Source organism: Ursus maritimus, unplaced genomic scaffold (assembly GCF_017311325.1).
Source record: "Ursus maritimus isolate PB19 unplaced genomic scaffold, ASM1731132v1 scaffold_9, whole genome shotgun sequence".
Classification (NCBI taxonomy): domain Eukaryota; kingdom Metazoa; phylum Chordata; class Mammalia; order Carnivora; family Ursidae; genus Ursus; species Ursus maritimus.
This window is the reverse complement of record NW_024427107.1, coordinates 29,466,165-29,479,129: the sequence shown is the minus strand read 5'-3', so window position 1 is coordinate 29,479,129 and position 12,965 is coordinate 29,466,165. Positions and strand designations below refer to the sequence as shown.

The following is a 12,965-nucleotide window of genomic DNA, read 5'->3' as shown; positions in this document are numbered from 1 at the left end:
TTTTTTATATGCTAAATTCTCCTTTTTTTTTTTCTATTCAATTATCTGTCATTCTATTCAGGTACGGCACTGTTTTTATTATTGAAGATTTAAAATATGTTTGAATATAAGGAAGAGCTAGTCTTCCTCACGACTGCTCCAGATTTTTCCTGACTGTTCTTGTTTTTCATTTTTCCATTTGACCTTTAGCATCAGCTTGTCTGATTCCAAAGTTCTCAAATGCTGCTGCTGTTTTTATTGAATCACATCTTTATGATGTGGATTTTTTTCTATTAAAGAGGTGTGATACCTTTCTGTATATTCATCTTCTTTTGTGTATTTCAGTAGCATTTTAAAATATTCTTTATGCAGACCCTTATATAGATCTCACACTTATTTCTAAACATTTCATCTTGCTTGTTGAATCGTTTTTTTCCCTCCTTTTTATCATAAATATAAAATTGACTTCTGTAGACCGCTTATTTACAGCCTTACTAAGTTACCTTACTTTGATTGGTTTCTTCGGGTTTTTGTCATGGAATCTGACCTGTGTCTATACTGAATCTTAACTTTGATGGATTTAATGTGCCTTGAAGTCAAAAGTAAATCCTTTGCATTTGATAAGTGTTATTTGAACCCAGATCACATCTTCTATGAAAGCATTACTCCATCCTAATTTAGGCATATGATGCAATGTTGTGATAGCTATGGATTTGTTTACTTTTCTTCAATATTGAAAACAACATTTAGCTGTTATTTTTTTATTATCATCAAGTAATCCACGGGTACCCTGAGAGCATATTTGCTATAATTTAATAAATACGTAAATGTTTAGTAAAGATATATTTTATAGTATTGAAAGAAAAAAGGTGTGGCTTTTGTCTTTAAAAAGTTTCAATTATTCTGGGATATGTGTTCTCTTCTGCCATGAAACATCCGACTGATTTCCTACACATGCCTGAAGCTATGACAAATCCTTCCTGAGCCAGAGATCTGAAGCACCAGCTTTTGGGAGCCAGGGATATAAATATCGAAGAAAAGCTCGAAGGATCAAGCAACTATCATTGATCAGAACTAAAGCACATAGGTGAATTGATGCTTGCACACATGAATAAATCACAACAGTCAGAAACCAAGCCAATAGACAATAATCCATGGAGGGGGGGTTGTATGTAACGGAGGATAAGAAAAATCGATGACAGAATGACTAGGCAGAAACGTCAGCTAAAACTCATTAAAGATGAGAAACAAATGATCCGACACAAAAGGGAGGAACTATCAGTGAATGTGATGGGCTATAAGGCAGCTGTTAATACGGTAACTGTGATAATCAGGGAGAAACATTGACGTGCATTTACAAAATGATTCTCAGTGAATGATACATGTTCAATACTATTATTTCTAATAAAAAATCAGCACGTGGACAAAATTTGTGAGAGAATATGAAGAAATAAATATTAAAGAGTTGAGATCAAGAAAATAAGCTTCATTAATTTGATAGTAATTGTTAAATCCTAATGTGAAGGTATGAGTTTGAGAGAATAGGTGAGGTGATGGCGGCTAGAAGACCTTTTAACTAAGGCATGTGTTGCTTCTGTCAAGACATCATAGATGCCTCCTGTTATTATCATTCATAACAGCTAATATTTATTTATCGTCTCCTGTATGCTAAGTCCTTAAAGCGAAAGTCAGTCCTTAACCATGGTTAGGATCAGCTTGGCATAGATCATTCCTTGCACTCCAGTAAGAAATGGATAAAATGAGAGTATATACTGCATATGGGGAGAGAGAGAGAATGACAGAGACAGAGAGACAGAGGAAGAAGGGAAGAGACAGAGAGACACCAAAATAAAGGCACTTTATGCCATTCTCTCTAGGACGATGCGGCAGGAAAACATGAGATCACCTCTGCCCTCAAGGCACTGAGAACCTCGCTGAGTGGGGGAGGGGAGGGAACGGACCTGAGTAACTGGCAGTAAAATCCTCTATTTTCGGTTGCCTTGAAGTGCGATGAGAGGTTTTAAAAATTAATAAACAAACACAGAAAAGAAACTGCACAAGTGTTTCTTAACAGCAGTGCTGGAATTCGTGGCAGAATATTTCTTCAGCTGTACAGGACTGCCTCAGGCATTGCAAAATGGTTTAAATCCCCAGCCCCTGTCTTCTAAATGACGGTTTTACCCAACTATTGTGTCAAACAAAATTTAATTTGAGTTAATTTCGTTTAGAATGTCCCCACACATTTACTTACAAATCGAGATTCATTAGACCAAATATTTTCAAATTCCAGTGTTCCAAAGAATCTTAGTTGCTTTGGTTTGTGTCACTCAACTTATCAATATTGAAAACTTCAGTACGAAATAGTATCATGAATTTCCAAAACCCTTAGGCATCTTTGACTCCTCTCTTTCTCTCACCTCCCACATGAGATCAATCAACACATTGTGTCTGCTCTACCTTTAAAACTATATTCTTTCTATCCTTCACTACTACACTATGTCATACGAGCTCCCCACCATCTCTCACCTGAGTTACCATAGTAATCTCCTGTTAGGGACTGAGTGTCCCCCCAAAATTCATATTTTGAATCCCTAACCCCGTTGTGTTGATATTTGGTGATGGGGCCTTTGGGGAGTGAATAGGATTAGATAAGGTCATGAGGGTGGAACCCTGGGATGATCCGTGCCCTTATAAGAAGATGCAAGGAAGAGCCTGTCCTCTTTCTGTCAGTGTGCACACACTGAGGGAAGGCCATGTGAGCACACAGCAAGATGGCGGCCGCCTACATGCCATGAGAAGTGGCCTCAGAATAAAAACCTTGCCAGCACTTTGATTTTGGACTTCCAATCTCCAGAACTGTGAGGAATAAATTTCTGCTGTTGAAGCCACTCAGCGTGTGGTATTTTGTTTCGGCAGCCCTAGCAGGCTGATAGACCTCCCAACTAATCTCCCTGGTGCCATGTTTTCCTTGTTCAAAGCAATGACAGTGAGCCCAGTAAAAGTGTAAATCAACCGGTTATATCATTTCCTCCTTAGAGCACTCTAATGACTTCTTTTGTCATTAGAGTTAAAAACAAGGTCCTTACTTGACCCTTCATGACATGGGCCCTTTGAACACTTTGAAATGGCTTTTTAATATCCTTTCCCAACCTCTCTTCAACGACACTGGTTTGCCCCTCCTCCGAGATGCCAGGTTTGTTCATGCCTCGGGGCCTTTGCACGATCTGTTCCATGTGTGGAGGGACATTCTCACTAACTCCCTCACTCAAGAAGGCCTTGATTCAAATGTTCTTGGCACCTTAGTTCATGTGTCAATGTCTTTTCCTTCCATACATCTATTTTCTATCTCCTTACTTTACTTTTTTCCTTGTTACTTATTGATTTTTTTTTGTGCCACATTATGCATTTTACTTATTTATGTTGTTTCCTGTGGGTCCTCCTTCCGTATATAAGCCTCATAAGAACAGGGGTTTCTTTTCCTTTTTGTTCACTGCTATTTACCCAGTATCCAGAACAGTGCTTCTCAACTTTCTTTTTCACTGTTGTTCCCCTAGAAAGATTTTTCAGACATTTGACTTTATGGCTCTACTGCCTTGTTGAGTACCTAGAACATAGAGTGTGTACCTAATAAAGACTGTTCGAATAAATGGAGGCTGTCTCTATTCAAGAGGAGTTTATCAAGAATCTAAAACTTGAATAGAGACTGAAAGTACACATTGAATTTCACTGGGGAAACACTTCTCATTTGAGAGAATATTAGGAAAAAAGATTGTCATTGAATAATGGGGAACACAGAGAAACCATATTGAGTATATAAAAAAATTTGATTATGGAAAGTCTTAAAAACAAATCTTGGGAGTTTGGACTAAAAGCTGAAAGCAAAAAGAAACCATTACAGGAATTTACAGAATGAAGTAACATGGTAAAAATTGGTTTTTAGGAAAACTGGCCTGGCAGCAGTATGAAAGATGAATCAGAAAGAGGAGAGAATGAAAAAGCATGTAGATTCACTGGGACATTGAAGAGATGACAATTACAATGGGGAAGAATGGACAGAGTTGAGGGTAATTCTAAAGAGAACATGGCAGAATATTTTCTCACTAAGAGCCTCTGGCTTCAAGTAACAGAAACTGACTTAAACAACTAGGAAAAATATTGACTCTTGTTGCTGGATATCCAAAAGTAGTGCACCCATTGGGACAGACTTCATCTGGTTTTCCGAGCTCCATTTTCTTGAGATTTATTTGACTCAGCACTCCTCCATTTTTTGGCTTCATCCCCAAGGTGGTATTAATATAATGACCTGCCTTCCAGATGTCACATCCACACAGGAATATATCCTGAGAAAAAGCAAGGGAAAAAGAATTGCTTCTAAAAGCTTTCTCAGAAGATAAAAGAAGAATTCCCCCCAGAACCCCCAATAAGTCTTTCCTTGAATCTCAGGGAACTGAACTGGTTTGCATGACAGTTGCTGAACAAATTGGGCAAGAGGAGGAGATTCTCCTTAGAACATTCTGGTATATTCCTGGACTTGGGAGAGGATTAACTTCTTCTGAGCCATATGGGCTACCTAGGAGAAGATTAGCTGACAGGTTAATCGAATGGGCAGTGAGAAATGACCCTGGGACCTAGGGGAAATATCAGAGCTGGAAACAGATATTCAGATGTCACCCATATAGAAGTGAATGAGCTCTTCTGGAGAATGAGTGTAGAAAAAGGCAGATAATAAATCTTATGCCAGGTTGGAGGAAGGAGTAAAAAGACAACCCAGTGGATTAAAAAAAAAAAAAAAAGAGCTGTCAGAGAGATCAAAGGAGTAGTAAACATAGTATAATAATGGCAGTTGAAAAAAATGTCATGAAGAAGGTGTCAAATGGTACAAGGAGATCATGGAGAAAAGAGCTAACAAAGTCAGGTTGGGGCTAAAAAGGAATGAGAAGTCTGTAACAGAGTTATTAAAAGATTCATGAAAGATTTCCAAAGAGCAGCAAAGGCCCATTTCAAGTTCTTAGCACAAATCTTCAATAGATCAGGTCAATTGGCTTTCCTCCCACAAGCTAATATGACTTCTGCACAGACAACAACAACAAAAAGGCTGATCCATCATTGGGGATGTGTTATTGGGTTTAGGAGAAGATAAAGTACGGACAGAATTTAGAGTCCTAGTTAAGCAATATTAAGCAGTTGACTAAGAAATTTAAAGTGGAGAGGGACTTGTAAGCCAAGGGGGTCTAATGGACTGATTCCCTTGCTTATCAGGGGACACAGCCAACTTTTGGTTCTGTTTTAATTCCATCTGCAATATAACATAGCAGACCTGCTAGCTTTGTGTCTTAGTTTGAGTTCCCTTGAAAGTAGAGCTTAAAATAAAGGCTTGGGGTATAGGTAGTGTATTTGGGGGGCAAGTGTAGGGAGAAGAGTATGGGAAGTGAGATAGGTGAGTGATAAAACCCATAATGTGTATGTTCCTGATTTCAGCCGGCTACAGCAAACAGTTTAGCAGACTTACCAGCATTCCACCTCAAGCTCGGGTGGTAGTGTCTTTGCTTTCTCTGAAGTCCAGCAACAGACACAGCCCGGAATTGGCAGAGGAATTGACAACCCTCCGGCAACCCGCAATCAGCGGGAGATGGCACTAGGTCAGTAAGTGCCTGCTGCACCAGGGGGTTACCAGTGTAGGCAACGAAGACCGAGTCCGTCTGGGGACATGCAGAGGAACTGTACAGAAGGCCCCCAGAACTGTCCCGCTGAGCAGGGACGTTGCGCACTGATGGAGAGCTGCCTCCAGGTGTTAATGCCTGAACAATCGCCGGCAGCGCCTGCACAGGTGTTTCCGAGAAAGCCCCGAGGCAGAAAAGCGAAGAGCCACGGCTTCCCGGGGTGCGGAGACGCTGACTTGGAGCCCAGCGTCCACCGCAGCTGTCCGGCACAGCTGTTGAAGTCAGCGGCTCACGGAGCTGTGACGTGGGCATCGCGCGCAGCTGCCAGCCGGGCTTTCCCGGCCACAGCCCCGCTGACACTGCGGACCAGACACTCGTTCGTTGCCCACCGTAGAATGCTGTGTGGTATCCCTGGCTTCTTCTCATGAAGTGCCAGGGCCCCCCTGCCCAGCTGGGACAGTAACAAACATCTACGGACATTGCCAAATGTCCCCAGGAAGGCAACATCGTCTTCAGTTGAGAACCACGATGCAACACTGCGAACTCCGGCAAGTTGCTTCACTTCTCTAAATCTCGTTCTCTTATCTGTACGGTGAGGCTAATATGGTACCGGCCTCATGGGCTTTGGGGGACGATGAAATGAGATGGGGAGCCTAAGCACTGAGCAAAGTACCTGGCACATAGTTTATGTGGAATAATAATAATGTAGAAAACCTCTGTACTTCAGAGTGGTGTCTTTTTATGACCAGAATTCAAAGTTTATTTTCCCCTTCTTTGATTAAAAATAATAATAAGGTACTTATCTCTAATATCTGTTTCAGAAAATGAGTCAGAGGCTGCATCTCAATGTGAATAAATCAAAGTGAAAAAGGTCAGCATCAATCACTTTTGATCTTCTTCCATTACCAAACACCAATTAATGCTCCTAAGTTAAACATGACCATGTGTCATTTTGTTGTAGCTAAGTGATCACGGGGTGTGAAGGAAATAAAAGAACTCAGCTTAAAAAGCGAATAGAAAATTAGAATATTGTATTCAAGAATAATCCTGCAGAGTTTACACTTCATTATTCTACCAAACGCAGATTTAAAATGTACATTTACTAAAACAAATTTTTTAACACAGTCTGCAATCTCAGACTTAAAGGCATGCATATTTTAGGTTTATTAGCATAAACTGAATACCAGCATGCAAACACTGAAATGAATTTAAGGAAATTGTTAATGATTCATTACACAGAGTTATTAGATTTTTGTGTGATCGGAGCAAATGCATTAGCAAAAACAATTATGCACTGATACAATGAAAAACCACTCTCAGGGAAAAAGTCATTAATGTAATAAAAAGGACATTTTGCAGGGGTTCCTCCTGTACTTTCTTCGACTCGATCACAAACAGCTGTTGCCATCTGCCAGGGAGAGCCCTTGGCAGACATACTTGGCAAACCTCTGCCAAGCCCTCGTGTGTTGAGATGTCTACCCCAGAACTCTTGGAGACTGAATATTGAGAAGTAGCAAATGATTCTCCAGTGAGACCGAATTATCTCATTCTTAAGGGAATGTAGGAGAAAAATAAAACAAGATAAGCATGAAAAGTATACCCATGGGAAATTGCTTTTGTGGCTTCTGCTTCTGTCTCTTTGCAACTTTCAAAGGGTGTGTGCTTTCACCCATAGTAAACTCATTGTTCAAGTTTATTACATTGTATCATACCTCCTTTTTAATGTGTCTTTGAACCATTTCAAGTGCTTGTGGCAAGACATCATCATTTTTGTATCCGCAGGACCTGGCACAGAGTGCTCATAAATGATGAAGGAGTGAATGAATGAATAAAAATGTCAGTTGGTCCAGTTCACCATGACTGGTGTAACAGACTCTAAGATCAGTTAAGAACTTAACTTATCAGTCTAAGTGTTCACAGGGATATCTTCATGAGAACTGTACCTCAGAACCACTGAACCTTTCTATCATGGCTTAGCCTTCCTAGAATAGATATAGTCTGAGGCAGCAGGAAATGAGGCAATCATGTGTAGACACTGAATGCTCGAGCCATGTGACATAGACCAGATCAACACTCCCCCCCCCCCAAAAAAAAGAAGTTAGGCAATCTTCCAGATCAATGAAACAGAAAAAGACATTTGCCAGGAATTTCCAGATAACTCAGGCAAAGTGTGTTCCTTTTTCTGCTTGAATTAATAGTATAATTGCCTCGGTTCTCCATTTGTCTATTCATGTTCAGACATAGCTTCAGATAAAATAATTTGAGGCAGAGAGTCCTAGGGGGATAAAAGAGAAGGAGCCCAGAGACAAAGGAGGAACCTTCAGAATTAGCGCAACTGTGTCACAGAATGGCTTGAATGCATCCAGGTGGCAGTCTGGAAATTATGACTCGAAACTGGATCTACGCAAGTGATTAGGAAATGCTCATTTGAATTTTACAAATATGAATGGTAGCTATTTTCACAACGTGAAGCATTTGACTTTACCTGCACGTATTAATATTTCAAAAGCATCTCTCTCGATGTTGACTGCAAAGAGGCTTTCCTGTAAGAAGTCAATCCGGAAAGCTTAAAAGAGATAGTGGTGAAGACGAAATGCTTGTAAAAACTTAACGTAAGTAAGAATATGGTCTCCCAGGAAATGATTCTGAATCATAAAAAATCAAATTAAGTACAGTAGAGTCTCACGATGATGTTATCTCTAAAGTCCTGGCTCTGAGATCATGTTCGAGATGGAATGGTATATGAATGAGTGCCTTCTGGGGTTCCCATTATCTGTCTGTGTTATATTTTACCCAAGACAGCTCAACCGCTAACGAACTCCAGATTATGACTGATCACAGCAGAGATCTAAAATCTGATAGGAAAATAATCAGGCACCATATAAACGAAAATAAAATAATCTGTGAAAAAGCTTTGTAAACTGCAACACAGCATGCAAATCTGAGTTATTATGGTAGAGAAGGCTCATCGGAGGTTTTTTTTTTCTTTTAATAAAACAATGTGACTAATGTCGAGAACAAAGCCTCATTAAATCTTTTAACCTGATTTTCCTTTTTAATTATTGGAAGCTTATCCATTTTCTGCGACTAGATTTCTTTCCTGAAACTAGATCTCTCCCTGCTGGGATTGGATTTCACAGAGACTACTGAGATGTATCACCTCTGGAACTGTTTGAGCCAAAGGAAGATGGGATTAGTCTATCTGCGTTAAAGCAGTTTACCATAGAAAACACAGAACAGGAAAAATAATAGTGAAAGGAAAGCAGATCATGATCACTGTGAACTTTTGAATACCAGTCGTTAAAACTGTAGCGTGGGTCCCCTTGCTTATTCAGAATTCTATTCTGGGACCTTGAAAAGAATGCACAGGACTTCCTTTGAGTCAGACTTGGGATATAAAATGAAATGATTGTGTTGTAGTCAGCAAAATGACCTGCAACATAACTTTTTCCCCGTAGACTTAATCTTTTTCTTCCAGGCCTTATAGTTTAAAAATGATACGTAAAGCTGATATAAATTTTAAAAATAAAGTACAAAAATGCTCATGCGTTTTAAAAATAGTCTCCAGGAGTCATAAGACTGTAGCGAATGACATTTTAAACCAAATTGTCAATGATATTTTTTTGCTTTAATGTTCTTATTTGATCTTTAGGAATTGATTATTTTTCTTTCAGAGTTTGCTGCTCTGAGAAGAAAAAGTGTGCTTTTAAATGTCTTTTTGGATTAAATAATTTTAATATTAAATTCTTTTGGAAAATTTGTCTCCAAATATTTTGTGTCTCCCATCAGTTTTTAAAAAATGAGCATGTCCCCAGTTGATCCATATTAAAACATTTATTTAAAAATAGGTAATTTAAAGACGTTTTAATGAAAGGATTTGATCTTAAGGAGAGATAATTAACTCCATATCTAGGCTATTTTTTATAATTACCTTTGATGGACTTAAGAATAACACATCCCATTCAGCCATTGCTTCATTATTTGTTATTGTTTTCACTGTGTCCTTGGGCTTTCATCACTTCGTAAATTGCTTTTAGATGCCTATGTTGCTACCCTGAGTCCCATCTGGGAGATTCTATACTTTGAACACATTATGATGCAGTTTGCAGCAATTTTGTCTCAGTAGAGAGCAGTTTTTCCTCCTAGTATCTAGTCAAATTCAATTTGAATGAAATTTAGTGGGTTAATCAAATTCTCCTGACAAAAACTTTGTAGAATTAAGTATTTTATAAAATGAGAGGTCTATTTTTATACAGTTAAATTTCTTTATTCAGAAATTTGGGTCACAATATTACTTTAGTAAGGTATACTTGGGAATATCTGTTTTCATTCTTATCAGTTTCACTTTCTTTTAGATTTTTTAAACAAACAAAAAGATCAAAGGACTCACCAGTGTATTGATACTGGTGCTACTGTTCCCAAAATACTCCTTAAGATGGGAATTAAGAATGACCAGAATTGGAAACCTCTTACCTTTCTGCTGTTGTTGTTGTTGTCATTTAAAATACTTTGAATCATACTTAATAAAATAAATTCATTCAAAAATGTTTAAATACATAGATGTTATACTGCTACCACAATAGGAAATGGTATGGGGAAAATTATATTTCAAAGTGATTCTGAGTGATCTCATACACACACACACACACACACACACACACACACACACACACCCCATCCATGACTTTTTTCTAGAGTCTAAGAGCCTGTAGTAGTTTGTTGGTCCTACAATTAAGAGTAATCTTGGGAAGTATAAAAGATTGAAACGAGATCCTCCAGTCACATATGACTCAACCCCAAACATGGTCCAACAATGTACTCTCTACTCCTGCAATGAAAATTTATATAAATATATTTAAAAATCAAATGAAAGCTTTTAGAATCAGTCATTACAGTGTGATTCACATATGAGCTTTGCTTTGCTTTCTGTGGATTACACAAGTTGGAGGTGTATTCTATTTTTGACTGTATTTCTGATTAAGTTTATTTGGTCATATTAAAGGACAATTCAGTTGATACTTTCCAATGCTTAGCCCCTTCTATTGAATCGATTCTTTTCGCTTTCAGGTTTTAGCCACAGCTGAAGGAGGATGGGGCCTTAGATGCTACTTTCATAATGACAGGAAGAAAGTACATTATATCAAATGTTCAAATGTGCCTATTCTTAGGTTTTATTCTAACTAATTTAATAACATTAAAAATTAATCTTCTCCACTCTTTAGGAAAGTGAAAATTTTAGATGAGGGATTGGAGAAAAGATTTACGTGGGTTAATTTATTTAATTATTGAGGTCTGTTGCTGCTCGTAGGGCTGTAAATCAGAGTAGATACGGCCTGGTGTTTTGGGACAGCAACCAGGCATTTGGAAATCTATAATGGGTCACTTTAAAGCATAGATATTACCCAACCTCTTATCGTAAGCAACATCCCAGGGGGAAGGGAAACCATCTTTCTAAGGGTGGACGATATATTTCATCAGACTTTTGCCACAGCTTATTTTTCTAATTTATTACACCAACTTCGTTTCTAACACACCAAGCATCTCCCTCCCTTGTTGCTCACCCATCTCTGCCGATTTAAGAAGAGACAATCAAGAGAGCTCTCTCTGTTCTTCAGTTTCACCTACGCCTTACCTTCCTGCTCCCCCAGCTCACTTCCTTTTCGAAGACAGCTTGCTGCTGGCACCTCACTGCTGACTTCTGCAGCTGACCTCATCAGACTGCCCCTGGCAAAGCCCAATGCGCTTGGAGGTACCGGTCAGAGCCACTGGGATTTGACCTTCCCCTACCCAGCTTCAGAAACACCTTCCTCTCCACAGCGGTCGCAAGCTCAGACACACAATGATCTGTGGTAGCCTTTTCTCCCTCTGAAAGTCTTTTCAGGATTTGAGAAAATTTCACAGAGGCAAGTAAAGAAATCTAGATTGGAGCAACCAACTGGAAATTAGAAACCAAAAGTAGGTCTGGATTAGGAAGATTTTAGCCACTGACAACAGCAGAAATCCAAATTCTCAATTGTTCTTGAGTAAACGGAGAAAAGAAAGGTCATAAAGATTAATCATTTCTGACCATAAAATGGGTGTTCATTTTATTGGCCACCAGACACTTATATAATTCTTTCTCCTTCTTTCTTCCTCCACACTCCTGTTCAAGAGCGAAGGCGCCAGAGAAAAGGAGGAGACAGGGTGGGGAGGGGCGGAGGCCGGCCTTCTGGGTGAAAATGCTAGTTTCACATTGTCTGCCCCTGTCAGCTTCCTGTGTTTCTGTGGTCTTCTCCTAGAAACTTCCCTATTTTTAAATGTCAGGCTGAATGAACTGTAGCATTCTCTGGAGGATCTTTGCCTATTTCACAGGCTCTCTCTTAATAGACAACTACTTCATCATCATTTTAAAAAATGGCGGTAAAATCATCAGGCTTTTTACATGCTCTCCTTAATTTAAACTATGTATACTCTCCTTAATTTAAACTTTGTCAGTGTTAGGGACTTTGTAACACCTCTTCCCTTTTCCTCCCCAGATTTCATCTGATTTTGTAGTTGCTGTCGTTCATCAAAACAGAGGAAGATCATCCTCCATGTTCATTATTTGGAGAAAAAAAATGGTAGCCTATTTATAGCCGAAAATTGTTGCCCTGTAGAGAAATGGGGAGGGGCTATCGTCTTGTGCCAACGCTCCATGACCAGGCAGGAGATGATGGCGTGCCCAGTGATTCCAGGGACTTCATGATGGGTGACATCACTCCATCTAATTATCCTGATTCATTAGCTGTTAATTCGGTCAGGAATTTTTGACAGAAAACCAACACATCAGAGATAAAACTGAATGCATTAATTCTGGCCCTTTAAGCCTAAAATATTAACATAGCAACCAATCTGATGGAGCGGACCGTGCCGAGGGGGAGGGGCTAGTATCACAGCTGCACAATTGCATGTTGTAATCACTGCTGTTATCTGTGTGCTTTCTATTCTGTAGTTCTCTGATAGTCTCTGTGCTGAGCACTGCATATTGATTTGGAGAAAAGTAAATGAGTTTCTGAATACATGAGGCCTTTCTGGTATACTTAGAACAATTCACTTCCCTTTTTTTCCTCCTCTGATTTATTTTCTAACTGCAAATGTCATGTGACTGGCTTATTTTTAACTTTTTATTACATAATTTATTAGGCAGACAATTTGATGGGGTTAACACGCAAAAAAAATTAAGTTAAATTAGCAATGAATTTCTTCTTCATAAGAGCCTGATTCAAAACACACATTCAAATGTTCTGACACGGTATATGGGATGTTTATGTAAATCATCCTTCTCAGACATCTAGAAGGTACAGGGGA

The 12,965-nt window shown here is 39.0% G+C and overlaps 1 long non-coding RNA gene across 1 annotated transcript; it reads left to right on the top strand.

Annotated features, from left to right (window-relative positions):
* Positions 1–6,456: 6,456 nt before the first annotated feature.
* On the top strand, positions 6,457–12,673 carry LOC103661374. Its single transcript, XR_568053.2, has 2 exons — positions 6,457–6,510; positions 12,155–12,673. It is a non-coding gene; the product is annotated as an uncharacterized LOC103661374 (long non-coding RNA).
* Positions 12,674–12,965: the final 292 nt, after the last annotated feature.